This window comes from Gopherus evgoodei, chromosome 5 (genome assembly GCF_007399415.2).
Source record: "Gopherus evgoodei ecotype Sinaloan lineage chromosome 5, rGopEvg1_v1.p, whole genome shotgun sequence".
Lineage (NCBI taxonomy): Eukaryota > Metazoa > Chordata > Testudines > Testudinidae > Gopherus > Gopherus evgoodei.
Genome location: NC_044326.1, coordinates 117,383,911 through 117,396,771, shown reverse-complemented (window position 1 = coordinate 117,396,771; position 12,861 = coordinate 117,383,911). Strand labels below are relative to the sequence as shown.

General features: G+C 46.9%; 1 protein-coding gene across 9 annotated transcripts in view; it reads right to left on the bottom strand.

Annotated features, from left to right (window-relative positions):
- The window catches only part of STPG2 (sperm tail PG-rich repeat containing 2), a 422,300-nt gene that overhangs the window by 234,893 nt on the left and 174,546 nt on the right, over positions 1-12,861 (bottom strand). The gene's annotated exons all lie outside the window — the stretch shown is intronic.

Here is a 12,861-nt window from a genome sequence, read left to right as displayed (position 1 = left end):
AGTGAGACTATAAATAACACTCAGTCCAAAGCCAGGATGTTAACACTTAACCTGATGAAGTTCAATCTTTATCATTGGCTCAGTCAACTTCTGCATGTAGTTCTGTAAAAAACTATCAGACAAATTTTGGTATCATGCTGGTATGCGCACCTGATGTCTGTTTCTTGTGAATTTATTTTGACTGTACTGAGCCAACCAGTGTCTCAGAAGATGCTGGTGTCAATTCTGATTGCTGATTTTCTGGGAAAGGTGTTATTTGCTGCTCCTGGGAGTCTTCTGATTTAGATATCTGTTGTGTATCTGCTATTGGCATTGAATAGTCAGGTATTAGTTGCTTTCTATTAAGTCTGTACCTTTCTCCTGTAAGTGTTTTGATGCAATTTGATTGTGGCTCTGGATGTGTAGCTACCACCCTTGCTGGTTATCAAACTTGTGTTCTTTCCATGTATACTGGATATTGAGGATGGAACACAAATAGTGGCTGAGCTGTCTGTATTTCTTCTGTCAGTTCTGTAGCCATTTGAATCTGGTGTGAGCCCTCCAAGGCATTTTGGATGGTAGCAGCACATGTAAGGATGGAAGAGTTGTTCTCAACATCTTCTCCACCAACAACTGTCCATACTCATCAGTGATGTGTTTTGCAACTTCAAAAGCACTAAGCTGAGATCTCTACTTGATTCAGCAGTTTTGTGAAACACTGATTTTATTGGCTGAAAGGTTTTTTCAGCCATTCCATTAAACAGTGAGTATCCAAGACCGGAATGAGTAAGTTTCATTCCCCAAGATCTTATAAAGTTACCCATGTCTCCGACTGCAAATGGAACACAGTCACTCGCTAACTCTTTAACAAGTCCATGTCTTGCAAATACAGCTCTCAGTTTAGCAATAATATGTGCTGACTTGTCTGGCAGACACAATAGCTTCTGGAAATTTGGAAAAGTAGCCCACTCTGGTTCCTGAAGTACAGAGACTACAGCATGCAGAAGATACACTAGGCTACCTGACTGTGCTAGAAAGCATGACATGGTGTCAAAAGTTACCACATTCTGCATGAAGTGGCTGTTTTTGTCAGGAGCACAGCGCATCAGTAAATGGTGCAAACTACTACACACAGTCAATATACTGGTTCTTGATGGTCTGTGAATTGCAAACAGAAAGTACAGAGTTTTGAGGTACAGTGAGAACACACAAGCGAAATCAAAAGTGAAGCAGTTAAACTAGAAAATTGTATTTTAAAAAAATCCAAACATGGAATGCTGCAAGCCATCCACACCTTTATATTTCTAGTAATCTGTATGAGAACTGGAGTAGAAAGAAATAACACTTTTGCAACTATATGAAAGCCTCAGGAGCAGATAAAAACAAAGAGGACATAAAAATAGTGATTTCACTGTACAAAGTGGGAGAGGAGTCTGTGGACATTTATAACATATTGACCCAGCAGTTCACTGAAAATGCTCCCAGTTGGATGTCTTAACAATGCTGAGAAACTATTGCAATCCTAAGAATATATGGCATGTGAATGATACCAATTCTGGTCTCACCCACACCTAGGTGAACAGATATACAAGTACATCATAAGCAAAAAGAAAGAAATTTTAAGTTTGGAAACAGTGAAGATGGCATGCTCACAAAACTGTGTTCCTTGTTACTGATAAAGGACTAGAGGGAAGGTTGCTGAAGGACCCTGATTTAGGCTTGCAAAAAGAAATAGACATTTGCAGAGTCTCACAAATTACAAAGATACAAATAGAGATCATGTTTGGGCCACACACTGACAAGTTCATACAAATCTTGCACAAAAGAGAACTCAGAGCAACATGAGCAGGGCCCAAACACCTGAGAGTCACAGCAAAGTAGACACACCAGCAGCTCACACAAAGAAATTGCACATGCTGTGATAAGACACACCCCACTCATAGTCTTCCCAGCCTTTGGATAAATGTCTCAAAGTGGAAAATTAAATCACTATTCTTCTATGTGCAGAGTGACAAACTTCTCCAAACTTACCCAAAATACAAAGTGACAAATCTCTGGCTAAACCAGAATGTGAGCAATCTCTTGTAGATACAGTATTGTAGGGTAATAGAAATCCTATAATGCACTCAGGAGAACATTGGTGTTCTACAGAGTACATAAGGAATATTCCTACAAAGGTCAAGCTTGGTCCTGGGGCTGAAGCCATTGATAGCCATTGATGAACCTATCCTCCATGAACTTACCTAATTCTTCAGCTATGCTTTTGGTCTTCACAACATCACCTGACAACAGGTTCCACAAGTTGACTGTGCATTGTGTGAAGAAGTAGCTCATTTTGTTTTAAGCTTGCTGCCTATTAATTTCATGAGGTGACCCCTAGGTCTTGTGTTATTTGAAGGTCAAGCTTGGTACTGGGGCTGAAGCTAATGTTTTACCAGTTTACCTTTTGAAAAAGATAGCAGGTTCCATCCAGACAAAAGCAGTCTGATGTGCTTGTCTTATAGTATAGGCAGATGCAGAATAGCCTCTGAAGGAGATGTCACCTTAACAGCAGCAACTGTCAAGTTCTCCATCATGACGTCATCTTCAACACCTCTGTTAGGCAGAGAAGCTCGCACACAGCTAAACCTAATACACAGAAAAGGTATACTGCACACCAAGCTGCAGCATTTTTTTTCAGGAACTAGGAGATTCCATGGGAAGTACTGCATATATAGGAATCCATCAGTCACCCTTACCATACACGGTTGCAGAAATATGCCTTTTGCAATGACCAACAGACTCGAAGCAAGCAGTTAGAAGAGGAAAGGATTATAGCCAAAATGAATACATCCACTCCATGAAGTAATAGGTTGATCATAATTGGGAAGACAAAAGGTAAGATTAAGATTTGTTTGGATTCCAGAGATCTTAATAAGGCTATTCTGAAGGAGCATTTTATTCCATCCTCACACCAGCAGGTGTTCAGTGCTGACTAGCTAGTAAAAGCATAATTCACTATTCTACATGAGAAAGATGGATATTGAAAAGTGACCTTACATAAGGAGTTGTTTAAGCTGCGCACTTTCAGTACACTCTGGGGCTGATAAATGTTTCTCAGTCTACTTTTCAGAATAAAGTCATCTACTGTTTAAAAAGTCAGGGACTGTTCAATTTAGAAAAGAGATGATTAAAGGGGGATATTATGAATGGTGTGGAGAAAGTGACTAGAGAAGTCTTATTTGCTCTTTCAAATAACACAAGACCTAGGGGTCACCTCATGAAATTAATAGGCAGCAAGCTTAAAACAAAATGAGCTACTTCTTCACACAATGCACAGTCAACTTGTGGAACCTGTTGTCAGGTGATGTTGTGAAGACCAAAAGCGTAGCTGAAGAATTAGGTAAGTTCATGGAGGATAGGTTCATCAATGGCTATTAGCCAAGATGGTCAGAGACAGAACCAAATGCTTTGCGTATCCCTAAACCTTCAAATGCCATAAGCTAGGAGTGGACAACATGCAATGGATCACTTGAGATTGCCCTGTTCATTTCCTCTGAAGCATTGGGCACTCACTGGTCAGTCTGAAGACAGGTTAGATTGACCATTGATCTGATCCAGCATGGCTGTTCTTATGTTCTTGGCGAAGTATTTCAAAAGAAAAATAAAACATTTGCTGATATGGCAAGTGTCCATATAATAGCAGATGACATTATAATAGTGGCTTCAACTCAGGCAGAACATGATCGGATACTGAATAAAATGATGGCAAGGGCTCAAACTGAGAATATCAAGGTTAAAACAGACAAAATTTGGTTCATGGTAAAAGAAATCAAATGCTTAATTTGTGCAGAGCTTGCCAGGGCTGAGCCCTGGCACCTCTAGGCTTAGCAGTTCATTGCCCTGGCACCTCTGGGCTTGCTTCATTCGTTATGAATGTAAAAAAGTAAAAAAGTAAAAAAGCATCTAATTGTTTGAGCTCCGGAACCTCTTTCATTACAAATTAATGACTCCATGGCATGTATATTCTCATCAAAGGAATCAGGCCAAATGACAGTGAGGTTGAAGCTGTAGCTAACATGAAATCTCCACAGGACAGGAAGGCATTACAGAAGATGCCTTGGAGATACCTGGGATGATTTGATTCCTTGCACAGCACACCACCACGCGAAACATCTTTAACTACTTACCCTGTCCTCACTGGCTAAAAAGAATTAGTCCCTCTCCTTTTCCTAGCATATTTAGGCATAACTATTAAATCAAATTTACTTTTATTTCCATTTATATGTGCTGATTAACAACTTCAAGCTTTCTTCAGAATGTTTGCTTTCTTCTTCTGAATTTTCATGAGATGCTAACTTCTTAATTCTCTCCGATTTCACTTTGTCTTTCTATAAATGTGATACTCTAAACTGAACAGTATTCCAACAGAGACTTAATTAATCACTGCCAAGTGGAGCAGAATAATTACCTTGCATGTTTTAAGCATAATATTCCCTTAATACAAATGAACATATCATTTGCCTTATGTTGCTAGAGTGTTGTCCTGTTGACTTATATTCAATCTTCCATAACAACTCCCATCTCTTTCTCTGTCGTCCTAATCTGCCTAGTATTCTCCATTTATTTGATTTTCTTTAAGGAACCATTATACATTTGGGTTTTTAAAACTCATTTTATAGATTTTAGCCCTTTCCTCCAATTTAGCAAGTTTATACTTTATTTCTAGAGGGCTGATATAAGACTAGGAAGTGAGGGACATGATATGGAGATTGCACTTCCTGATTCCCTTGCATTGAACTATTGTTAACATTTCATTTTATTCATGAAAGTAGAGAAAACATGCAGGCCTCACCTAATCCTCCAATCCATTATTATACTGAACAGCTTTAGAATCAAAATAGACTATTATAGGACACCACTCATCACTTCCTGACTTGATAGTGAACCAATGGTGGTAATTTCCATCTTATTATTTTAGCAATTTTTGTATCTATATCTAATGGACATTTCTTTAGTTCCACATGATGTTCTCATAAACTGTATTACACGTCTTAGTAATGTCAAGATATGCCAACCATTTCCTTTAGCTACTAAGCTTGTTGTCTAATAAAAAAAAAAATTAAAATGCTGACACTCAGTACTTGCAAGTAATGAACACCATGAATAATGCAACAACATTAATTGCAAGCAGTAAACGTCAACGTTTTAATACTGACCATTGTACTGTGGAATGATTTCTTTTTGATTAATTACTGTTGTTTATTCTTTATCATATTTTGCCTAGCTTCTTAAAAATAATTTTTATTTTTAGTAGTATAATGCTGTGATGGTCTGTATCCCTATGCTCACCCCTTTCACAGGATAATGATTAAGGCTAAGATTTAGTCATAGATATTTTTGGTAAAAATACCCTTGACTAAATCTCTACTTCTGAAGTCCTGCTGTGACTTCCGTGATCTCCAGGAAAGAATCACAGCCTTAATTATGATACATTTCATACAAATTATGCCTTGTGAGGTATCATTTGAAAAAAGACGGTTACTCACCTTTGTAACTGTTGTTCTTCGAGATGTGTTGCTCATATCCATTCCAGTTAGGTGTGCGCGCTGCACGTGCACATCTGCCGGAAACTTTTTACCATAGCAACTCCAGTGGGCCGGCAGGTCGCCCCTTAGAGTGGCACCGCCATGGCGCTTGATATATACACCTGCCGGCCCGCCCGCTCCTCAGTTCCTTCTTGCCGGCTACTCCGACAGTGGGGAAGGAGGGCGGATGTGGAATGGATATGAGCAACACATCTCGAAGAACAACAGTTACAAAGGTGAGTAATCGTCTTTTCTTCTTCGAGTGATTGCTCATATCCATTCCAGTTAGGTGAATCCCAAGCCTTACCTAGGGGGTGGGGTCGGAGTGAGAAGTTGCGGCATGGAGCACTGCTGAGCCGAAGGCCGCGTCATCTCTGGACTGCTGGACCAGGGCGTAATGGGAAGCGAAAGTGTGGACCGATGACCAGGTCGCCGCCCTACAGATCTCTTGGATTGGCACTCGGGCAAGGAAAGCCAGCGATGACGCCTGCGCCCTGGTAGAGTGCGCAGTCACACGGCCCATAGGGATGTGAGCCCAGTCATAACAGGTCCTGATACAGGACGGTACACACGAGGATATCCTCTGCGAGGAAATAGGAAGGCCCTTGACACGGTCTGCTATCGCCATGAAGAGCTGGGGGGACTTGCAGAACGGTTTGGTCCTCTCCACATAAAACGCTAGTGCCCGACGGACATCCAGCGAGTGGAGTTGTTGCTCCCTGCGGGACGAATGGGGCTTCGGGAAAAAGACGGGAAGAAAGATCTCCTGGTTAATGTGAAAGGCTGAGACCACCTTAGGGAGAAAGGCAGGATGCGGTCTCAGCTGCACTTTGTCCTTATGGAAGACCGTATACGGGGGGTCTACCGTGAGGGCCCAAAGTTCCGACACCCGTCTAGCTGAGGTGATGGCCACTAGAAAGGCAGTCTTCCAGGAGAGGTAGAGCAAGGAGCAAGTCGCTAACGGCTCAAATGGAGGGCCCATGAGCCGAGCCAGAACGGGGTTGAGATCCCATGAAGGGGCAGGGGGACAGACCTGTGGGTAGAGACGTTCCAGCCCCTTCAGGAATCTCGCCACCATAGGGTGGGAGAAGACAGAACGGCCATCTCCTCCTGGATGAAAGGTGGAGATGGCCACTAGGTGAACCGAAGGGACAATATCGCCAGAACCTGGACCTTGAGGGACCAGATGTAGTCCAGAATATTGGCGATGGAAACCTCCATAGGGAGAAAATCCTTCTCCGAGCACCAACAGGAAAAACGCTTCCACTTGGCTGAATACGTAGCTCTAGTGGAAGGCTTCCTACTGCCCAGGAGAACCTCTCGAACCGGGGTAGAGCAGCGTAACTCGGATCTGGTCAGCCACGCAGGAGCCACGCCGTGAGATGCATGGGCTATACAAAATTCCCAGAGCCGTGTCGCCTCCTGACACAGGGGAGAGGATCTGGTGCCGCCCTTCTTGTTGATATAGTACATGGTCGTCGTGTTGTCGGTGAACACCGCGACACAGCAACCTTGAAGGTGATGGACGAATGCTTGACAAGCAAGACGGACCGCTCTCAACTCCTGTATGTTGATGTGGAGGTCCAGTTCCTGGGGGGACCACAGGCCCTGAGTCCTCAGGGTTCCGCTGTGCGCCCCCAGCCCAGATCTGAGGCGTCCGTCATCAGGGTTGCCGAGGGTCGGGGCGGATGGAATGGGAGCCCTGCACACACGACGGACTGGTCTAGCCACCACCGGAGGGAGTCCAGTACTCCCTGGGGGATGGTGACAACTGTGTCTAACGAATGTCTGGCCGGTCGGTACTGCGCAATGAGCCAAGATTGGAGGGGCCTCATGCGGAGTCGAGCATACGCTGTCACGAACGTACAGGCCGCCATATGGCCCAGGAGGGTCAGACATGTTCTTATGGAGGTCAGGGGGGCCGCCTGCAAGCGCAGAATGATGGCCGATAGCGACTGGAACCTGGGCAATGGTAGCAAGGCCCTGGCCAAGGTGAAATCCAGAACGGCCCTGATGAACTCTATCCTCTGCGTGGGGAGCAGAGTGGACTTGTCCACATTGACAATGAGGTCTAGAGCAGCAAAGAGGTTGCTGATCCTGCGGATGTGGTCGCAGACCTGCAGCTCTGATGTGCCTCGGACCAATCAGTCATCGAGGTAGGGGAACACGTGAATGCGGCTGCGCTGAAGATGTGCGACGATGACTGCCATGCATTTCATGAATACCCTCAGGGCCGTAGAAAGGCCAAATGGGAGGACCGCAAATTGATAATGCTGGCGGTCGACCACGAAGCGAAGGAAACGCCTGTGCTGTGGAAATATGGCGATATGAAAGTAAGCGTCCTGCATGTCGAGGGCGGCGTACCAGTTTCCAGGATCCAGCGATGGGATGATGGTCCCCAGGGATACCACGTGGAACTTCAACTTCACCATATGCTTGTTGAGTTTTCACAGGTCGAGGATAGGTCTGAGGCCTCCCTTGGCCTTGGGGATCAGAAAGTATCGGGAATAAAACCCCTTGCCCTTCTTGCTCTCTGGAACCTCTTCTATGGCTCCCTTGTTGAGGAGCGTCTGTACCTCCTGACGGAGGAATTGCTCGTGAGAGGGGTCCCTGAAGAGGGACGAGGGTCGGGGAGGTGGGAGCCGATGAAAACTGCAGGCGGCAACCGGCCTGTACAGTGCATAAGACCCAGCGGTCTGATGTTATTCGGGTCCACGCCTGGAGGAAAAACGAAAGATGGTTGGAAAACTGTGGGGAAGGATCCGAAGGGGAAACTGGTACTGCACCCTCGGGCGCACCTTCAAAATGAAGGCTTGGGTCCGGGTAGGGCCTTGGAGGAGCCTTGGTTCTGCCCCCCTTGGCCACCCGACTGTCTGCGCCTACTGTTCCTGCCCCGGCGCCTATTAAGGTCCTGTCGTGGGCGGAACTGAGGATACGGCCGGCGTGGTTGCTGTTGGTTCTGCGGCTGGAAGGGTCTGCGCTGCATCATGGGCGCGTGCATCCCCAAAGAGCGCATGATGACGCGATTGTCTTTAAGGTTCTTTAGCCTGAGGTCTGTCTTGTCTGAAAACAGGCCCTGGCCTTCGAAGGGGAGGTCCTGGATGGTATACTGGAGCTCCGGTGGAAGGCCAGAGACCTGAAGCCAGGATATGCGGTGCATCGTAAGCCCTGAGGCAAGGATCCGAGCGGCCAAGTCTGCAGCATCCAATGAGGCCTGCAGCATCCAATGAGGCCTGCAGCGAGGTCCTTGCGACTTTCTTGCCCTCGTCAAGAATCGCCGCAAATTCTTGACGTGCCTCCTGCGGCAACAGCTCCTTAAACTCGTCCGCCGCTACCCAGGAGTTAAAAGAGTAGCGGCTAAGGAGGGCCTGTTGGTTGGAGACCCTGAGCTGTAGCGCCCCCGCTGAATAGACTTTACGGCCTAGGAGGTCCATCCGCCTCGCCTCCTTAGATTTGGGCGCCGGGGCCTCTTGTCCATGGCGCTCCCTCTCGTTCACCGACTGTACCACGAGGGAGCACGGTGTCGGGTGGATGTGCAGGAATTCATAGACCTTGGAGGGGGCCAAGTACTTTCTCTCCACGCCTCGTGCGGTAGGAGGGATGGAGGCCGGTGACAGCCAGATAGTGGTGGTGTTGGCCTGAATGGTCCTAATGAAAGGCAGGGCAACCCTGGTGGGAGCATCTGCGGAGAGGATGCTGACCACCGGATCCTCGATCTCAGCGACCTCCTCCACTTGTAAATTCAAGTTTTGCGCCACGCGCCTGAGGAGGTCCTGATGTGCCCTGAGGTCGAGAGGGGGAGGGCTGGAGGACGAGGTACCTGCCACTGCCTCGTCAGGGGAAGATGACGAGGAGACCCCTGGCAGCAGAGCGTCCACAGGGAGTTCCGTCTGGATCCGGCCCTCCGGCTGTGGAGGGAGCTCTGGGTCCTGGTGGCTGGACCTGCTCTCGCCTTCTGGAGAGGGAGGGGGACGAGACAGCATTGACTCTGGTGGCCTTCGGTCCGCCGCAGGCCGGGGAGAAGTATGTTGCAGACCCTGGGCTTGATGGTACGCCCAGGGAGTCCAAAACCCCCACTGCTGTGGCCCTTGGTCTTGAGGCGGAGGGTCCTGAAAGAGGGCCGCGTGTCTGTCTGGGCCCAGCGTATAAACGCTGTCCGCCTGAGAGGAGACCAATTACTGCCTCGAAGGCCATGGAGGTGCCAAACTCGGCTGATAAGCCTCTCTCAGTCCCGATGCCGACGAACCTCTCGGTGCCGAGGATTGGTACCGGGAGCCATACCGGTGCCAGGACCAGGACCAGGATCGGTCTGGTACTCAGTGCCGGGATCCGGACCGGGACCTACCTCCAGCTCAGTGCCGGGATCGGAACCGTGATCTACATCCAATGCGGTGCCGGGATGGCGCTGGGGATTGGGACCTGCCACCGACGCGGTGCCGGGAGGTCGACCGGGACCTGCCACCGGCTCGGTGCCGGGAGGTCGACCGGGGAGTTGATTGCCGACGTGAACGGCTCCTAGAGTCCCGGTGCCGGTATGGAGAAGAGCCAGACCGGGACTGTACCGACGTTGACCTGTGCCGCGAGTGCGACTGGTACCACCTAGGAGAGCGGTGCCGGGACTGCGTGCGGCACCGAGAGCGCGAGCGTCCACGTTGTCAGGGCCTCGAAGGCGATCGATGCCTGGATTCCAGAGATGGCACTCTCAATGTTGGCTTGCCTCTGGAGATGACCCGCACCGGGGGTACCGGGGGTTGAGGCTGGGATGGCTCAGTCAGAGCTATCAAGTCCTGCGCCGAAGCGAAGGTCTCCGGCGTGGATGGGACTAACAGCTCAACCCCAGATCTTAAGGGGGAGCTAGGAGGTGCCGGACTCGACGGACCTTCCAGGCCTGGAGTCGACGGCAACCCTGCAGGCGGTGCTGCGGCAGAGGTAGGTGCCGGGCGCTCCACTCGAGCCTGCCGAGATGTCGCAGACGTCGAGGGTCTCTGATCGGATCCCGGTGCCGGGGATGGGCGGTGCCGGGGTGTCTTTCCGGTGCCGGCACGGTCCGGTGCCAGTGTAGAGGTGGCCGGCTGTGCTGACGGTACCGGATTCAGTGCCGCTTCCATCAAGAGAGTCTGCAGTCTTTGATCTCTCTCTTTCTTTGTTCGAGGCTTAAAGGCCTTGCAGATGCGACACTTGCAGATGCGATATGCGATTCCCCGAGGCACTTCAGGCACGCGTCATGGGGATCGCTATGGCATCGGCCTCTTGCAGGCCAAGCAATGCTTGTAGCCCGGTGAACCAGGCATGGGCCCGGTGCCGAGCGCCAGGAAGGGCAACGGCCCAACCCGTTAATAAGTTCTATAGACTATATACAATAACTACTAATTACTATACAACTCTAAACTGTATTTTTAAACTATTTACAACTATAACTATTGACAGTAACGAAGAAGAGCTAGGGACGTGGAGAACAGCAAGCCGCACTCCACAGTTCCAGCAACCGACACGGCGGTAAGAAGGAACTGAGGAGCGGGAAGGCTGGCAGGGGTATATATCAAGCGCCATGGCAGCGCCACTCTAGGGGGCAACCTGCTGGCCCATTGGAGTTGCTAGGGTAAAAAGTTTCCAGCAGACGTGCACGCACGGCGCGCACACCTAACTGGAATGGATAGGAGCAATTACTTGAAGAAGAAGAGGACTGATCACCAGCAACAATAAAGAAATGATCAGAGAGGCAGGAGAATGTGGACAGGATCTAGGGCCCAATCCAAAGCCTAGTGAAATCAATGGAAAGTCCCAAATTGATTTCAGACACCAGTGTCATGAAAATTAAGATAGAAAAAAGATGTTAAGAATGGCCTACTCAAACTGTTAAAAGCAGCTGAATAATCACAGAGGATAAGGACAGAATAGGGGCACTGATATGTAATTAAGAAGTCCTGAAGATTTTTAGTAAGCGCAGTTTCAGTGGAGTAGAGAGAGAAAGATTGGATGGGAACAAAGGGTTGGAAAGGAGAGGAGCTTGATGCAGCAGTTGCAGACTGTGTGCCAGAAACTCATCATCTTTCTTCTGTCATTAAAATAGTTTTGGATTGATTTTCTGACTACATATTTCATTTCCTCCCCCTAGTCAAACTAGGATCTCCAGATCCTCAACTAGATTTAAAATGTAAAAGCTTCAGCAAGTAAAAGTTCAGACTTCAGTGTCTCTAATCTCCAGTCATTTCTGCAGAGCATGTGGAAAACGGATGCTACAGAGTTAGATACACACATAATGTATTCAGATAACCTCCACTGACATCACTTAGCATACTCTGGAAATCAATTTTTATTACTTTAAGTCAACCATAGACAGTTATGCCAAGTCACTGACACACTAATGAGACTCAAAATGTTTCAATAAGAAACAAAAGCAGGAAATAGTGATGTTTTAAATTTAAAATGCACTTGCATTAAGTATTGCAATTTGCATGAAATAAACTTCATATAAGAATTATCTGTATTTTGTTAATTAGCTGTTTAATTATGTTTAAAACACATATCTGATACTTTTATCTAACTCTTATATCACTTACATTGTCCTCAAATCTGAGTGAATTTTTATTTTCACTAACAAAAATGAGCTATTTTTATATATTCCAAATGTTCTCCTATAATTTAATTTTAACACAATTTTATTGTTTAATAACCTTCCTATAGAAAATGTTCTTTACAGGATTGGACTCTGTCCTGAGCTTTATTCAAAGGGAATACTATTTCCTTTAGTTTAAAAAAAAGACTCCCATGTCACTGCTCCGACTGTTTTAACAAAAATCTGTGTCTTGCCTATGACTTCCTATGGAAATTCATCTTTTGTATGCAACTCAGAAGTCCCATTTAAGACCTCAGTATAGGGATATCTCCATCTCTGACCTAATGTGAATCTGTATCTGCTGTGCTGTATTCCTCTTTGCCTTTCCATAACTAAAAACTTTTCAAAATGGCTGCCATGGTACTTCTGCACAAAACTGTGTGTGAGAGAATCAGTGAAATCACAGAACTTTGCATAAAGATTGGATTTTGCAAGCTGACCTGCAGAAAGGTAATGTACCTCAACATTATGAAAGTGAAGAGAAGTGTTTTTACCCTGCTTGTAACCAAATGAATAGGGGGCTTGTTTTCTTAGTTTTTCTATTTTGTTTTTTGTTTATTTTTAATTTCTTTTCTAGGTGCTAGAATTTCAGTGTGTGACTCGGTTGCCTCTGCAGTGTTCCCCTGTGGTCTGTCAGAACACAACTCACCCAGCTGTCAGGTTGTGCTGGTTGACTGCTGTCCAAGGTAGTGGGGCTTT